A 5,340-nucleotide genomic window follows, 5' to 3' on the forward strand; every position below is an offset into this window, starting at 1 on the left:
AGATAAGTCCTCAAGCCTCAATCCTAGTCTTTCCACCATCCCTGTAAAGAGTGTGCACTTCATGACAGACTGTAGAAGTATGTGTTTTCATCCTTCACTTTCTCATTGAAGATGATAAACTATATGACTTGTTAAATTTCTTGATGGAGATGATTGGTGAACTCATTCACACCCTGCAGTGAGTGCCAGCTGCAATTCTTAAGGCAATGTGGCAGATCTAGATGGCAACCATGGAATATGTGGCTACCCAGACCAAACTTAACATTCTAGTAAGCTACATGGGGGAAGCAGTAACTTCTGGAATGGCCTCTATCTCAGGGGAGATGGTTTTCAGCAAAACAACCAGGGATATTGTGGCATTTACTCCGGTCCAGCAGTCTACGCACTACTCACTGAAGCTTTGCCTGACTGCTCCCGTGTGGAGGTAGTTGGGGGGGGGATTCCCTGTACCTGCCAGTGACTGGTGGATGAGGGAAATAATAATTTGAGGCTACTCCATTCCATTCCTGACTACTCTCAAGCCATAGATTCTACCCCTCCCAGATATTTCATTATGTCAAGGAACTGTAGCCGAGAAAGAGTCCAAGGCCTGCTCCTAAAAAGAAAGAGGTTTCTACCAAACCAGAAAGGGCTAGGCTTTTACTCAGGATTGCTTTTGATGCCAGAGCAAATAAAAGATCTTAGAGAGCTATTCTCAGCTTGAGATGCCTAAACTAACATTGTTCAAGACCCCTTTCATTTACTGTGTAGCCTGGAATTCTTGTCAATCTAGAGAAAACTGGATATGATTTTTGTTTCTGCAGGAGACATATCTGCACATAAAGTTCACCAAGGAGGCTAGGAGTATCTTTCACTTTCCGAGTAAGACCAGTCATTTTCAGTTGTGGCCTTTGCCTTATGGGCTCACCATAGCCTCCAGGTGCCATTTGGACTCATCACAGCTCCCATAATGTTCACCAAATGTATTTTTCTATTTCCAGTGGCTCTCAGGCTGCTTTTTTCCCTATCTTAAGAACTGTTTCCTGGTAGCCTGAAGTGTGCACAGTCTTGTCTGCTGTAATTGTCTTCTTTGGCTTTTTCATACATTGAGAATAAGACTAAAGACTGCAAAATCATAATTGATTCTCATCCAGTCAGTCACCTTTTTAGGCTGTACTGTGGACATAATGACTTCTTGTGCCTGTCTCCTGTCAGTCAGTGTCATGTCTGAGTAATAGTATTCTCCAGATTCTGAACAGTTATGAGGTATATAACTTCAAGTACCATGGCTCATGAGGCTCACACATCATGGTTATCCATGCTAGTTTGTTCATGAGGGTTCTTTAGTGGACATTCAGAGTTCAATGGATTCATTTGATAAACCCCATAGAAGCTGCCATCATTATCTGCAGGAAGTGCAAGTAACATCTTTCATGGTTAACTTGCAAGTGCAGCCTGTATCTGGGCTGATACTTTCTAGTTCCAGTTCCACTGGAGAGACTGTCCATGCTTGACACTATTCTTTGGTGGGAGAAGGTCATTATTTGGAGCGTGTGGTCCAAGGCACTTGGTCAACTGAAGAAGCTGATAATAACAGTAACATACTCACTGTGAAAGAAATTCTTCTCACATGGCAGACTTTTCGAGACTTCTCTCTTTTTGCACTGTAGGCACACATTCCGATAATATGTCAGTGGTATGCTGTGGAAGCAAGTTTGGAGAATCTATTCTTATCTCCTATGTCGGGAGACCATGATAGTGTGGGAATCAACCTAGGTTACCAATCACTTTCTCTTTGCATTTCAGATCAATTGAACTCCTGTGTAGTTTGGCACATTATTCAAGGGGATTAGTTTTTAATTAGTCTCTCAGTCAGTCATTGACCCTGGACACTGTTTTATCACTGGGGAATTTGTGCTGAGACCTGTTCACCTTCCAAACCAACCTCAACGGCAGTAGCTTCTTTTACCATATTCTCCCAGAAATTAATTCCTCCAGAAGTGACTCTCTCTCTCTCTCTCTTGTATGTTTTTCCCCAGTTCCCTTTATTTCCAACGTTCTGGAGAAGGCCAAAGTAATTCCACTAACCTTCTTTTGTTTACAACAAGTATGATTCCCTTTACTGTGGTCATTTATTTGTCAGGCCTTTCCTTCTGAAGTAATCCAAGAACCACCTTTCTTACCCATCTGGGAAGCCTCACCTGGACTTCCGCTCCCACAGGTTAACCACTAGATTCTCCAGTTTCTGTGATGGTCACAAACCCTTTATGTCTGGGCAGTGCTGCATTAGCAATTTAACTTCCATCACTATCTGTACTGTTCTTCTCCCTACATAGGTGTTGGAGGAAATTTCACTTGGTAGGGGCCAACTTCTTACATAGAAGTCATATATTTTTTATTATTATTATTTATTTATTTATTTATTTTTTTGCTTCGCCTTTCTGGACTTCAAATGTCTGGAGAGAGAGAACCTTTGGCACTTACCAATATAGATAAAAGGAAGAGGGTTAGCCTGTGAAAGTTTTGAGTACCAGGCTAAGTCTGTCTTGTCTTAATCCTACAAGTAACGGACATGAGACTGCCAATGCAGATCTATCATTATGGTACGTATATAATTTCATTTATGATTGATGTGGCATGGAAGTCCAAGAGCACATTCTTCCCGAACTTTCTGTACTGCTATTGATTTCTTTTGCAGTATGTCATTCAGTGATATTTGCACAGCCCTTGATTGGTCATCTCTTGCCAAAGATTGTAAGTTGGGCATGAATTCTTGGTATGGATCTTCCTTTGGGGCAATCATTATAAAGGGCATGTTCCCGCATGACAGCCATCCATGAGGACTGAGCTGAAAACTGTGTCCTAATTCTGAGTCCAGCCATAATTATGTCCCTAGTCAAGAGCTATTCTTACATTTCCAGTATAATGGAGGAGGCCTGTGAATTTTATATCTGGTAAGAGTTGTAGATGTATTCACTGTTGCAGTATTCTTTACATCTGGGATATCCTGCCGAGCATAGCCGAATGTCCGGCCAGCAAACCAAAGCCTTTACAACTTCCAGGTGCTGTATGTCAGACATATGCCCTACGTCCAAGGCCTAACATACATATGTGACATATGAGCACCAAATCCTCCGAGCATCTTTGCCACCAGTCTGAATGCTATGTTGAATTCAGTCTGCCAGGTATTTGCCAAGTTGGTTCAGCTTCTGAGCCTTCTAAAGATAAGTGCCCCATTGGGGTCTCCTCCTTTATCTTTTTCATCTGTGGGTTTAATCCTTTTACATGTCATCCTGGAAGGAAAATGCAAGTGTGGGGGACAGATTCCCCTTAAATGCAGACACAAGCATATCCTGTTTTGTTTGGGTACTATGCACGGCCGTACTCAGTGTGAGATCTGTCAGATGTGTGTCCCTAAGACTCTCCACAGTCATTTATCATCCTTTTCCATTTGTTTGGAAAACAAGCATCTAAACTTGTTAGCCCAGAGTACCATGGCCTCTGAATTCTCCTGCCCTGACACTCAGCTGCCCCTTAAAAAAATGTACACAGTGATCTTGTGGCTGTCCAGCCTCTTCTGGATCTCTCAGTTGGGTTGGATGAAGAATAGTGCCAACGTCAGCTCCTTCTGTTGTGAACCAGTTGGAGGCCAACATGGGGCTGTCTACCCACATGCCCACTGAAGCTATTCCTACATCTGATGATGTGGATGAGGAACTGTGGTTGAATATATTGGAGTATTAGGGGATAGGTGTCTTGTATGGTCATTGAATTTAAGCAGGAGTCTGAACCTCCTAAATTTGTTAAAGTTGATGTACCTTTAAAAAATAAACAGAAGGCCAAGCATGTAGTACATGTGGATAAGGATCCACACTAGCAATGGCAGGAGTTTTAATCAGTGGCTTTTTGATGCCCTTATGGTTCTAAATCTGCATCAAAGATTGCATGCTCTTACGTCTGTCATTGGTCTTCTACTCCTTCTAAACATTCTAAGGAATCTGATTTCTCTGAAGAAGAATTAGATTTAGACTCAGATGAGGAGTCATTGGAGTACTGTCCGCAGAATACACTCTTCTCCTGCGTTTGAGTCTGAGGAAGAGGATTCACTTTCTCATGATTCTCGTATGGAGGAATTATCCTTTGGAGGAACTGAATTGTCTAAGTTACTAACATCTACAAAGTTTTTACCATCTGATAAGGACATTCATGCTTTGGAGAGGTGTGGGAAAATAGTGTACACTTCTGATACCTTAGCTTTCAGGCGTATTAGTTACCAGACCCGTATGATTAGATATGTACTGGCTCTTCTTTCTAAGCTGGGAGGCATTCTGACTGAAATGCCTGACTAAGACAAAAACTTTTACCATTTCCATTTTGGGTTCTGCTTCTCAGATGGCTCATCATTCTATTAAATGCAGCTATAATGCTGCTGATGCTTCCTGTAGGGCTGCTGCATCAGGATCTGTGATGAGGACGTCATCATAGTTACATCTATAGGCCCTTCTTGTGGACGTCAAGGCTAAATTACTGGATTCTTCTTTAAACAATCAGAATCTCTTTGGCACTGCAGCTGCTGGAGGATCTGAAGCAAATCTTTCTTTCTTTCTCTTTTTCGTACATTTCAAATAAATTATCCATCTAAACCTTCCTTTGTTCGCAGACACAACAGCTTCCAAAAGAGCTTTTTCTGACGAGCCTTCTCCGAGTACTAAAAGTCAAAGACCTGGGTTTCCTGACAAATCTGCTTCTATTTCACATTCTGTTTTCTATTGTCTATTTTCATTCTGCTTCTATTTCACATTCAGTATCTTCTACCCATTGGTCAGATTACTCTCTCTCTTTTTCTGTATGACAGCAGATCACCACAGGCTTGTGGGTGCTTTTCATTATCCGAAAGGGTTATTTTATGGTTTGGGAGTCCCTTTCCCCTTTATCAGGCCTTCCCCAGCCTCCACTTTGTCATCTGTTTAATTTCCTGTGGTCCTTCAGGCTCTTTAAGCTTAGTGAACCATCCAACCTCTTCCTCCTTCCTGGCAGATCAAGATTGTTTCTGGTTGGCAGGAAGAATTGTTCTTGGAGGCCCATTTTAGAATTCTTCTTTTGCAACACCTCTCCAAAAGTCCCTTCCTTCAGGATGTTGTCTGTCCAGACATTGTTTCTTATGTTGCTTCCCAAACTTTTCTGATGTCCCTGGATTTGAAGGATGCTTACCTGTATATTCCTATTCACCTTCTGTTAAGAACGTTTTTACATTTCTCCTTCCTCATGTTCAGTTGTCTGCTTTGCCTTTTGGTCTTCCTACAGTTCCAAGAGTCTTTACCAAATGTCTGGCCCCAGTGGTTGCTTTCTGCAGACTTCAGG

Source organism: Protopterus annectens, chromosome 4.part0 (assembly GCF_019279795.1).
Source record: "Protopterus annectens isolate FY-2018-M chromosome 4.part0, PAN1.0, whole genome shotgun sequence".
NCBI classification, from domain to species: domain Eukaryota; kingdom Metazoa; phylum Chordata; order Ceratodontiformes; family Protopteridae; genus Protopterus; species Protopterus annectens.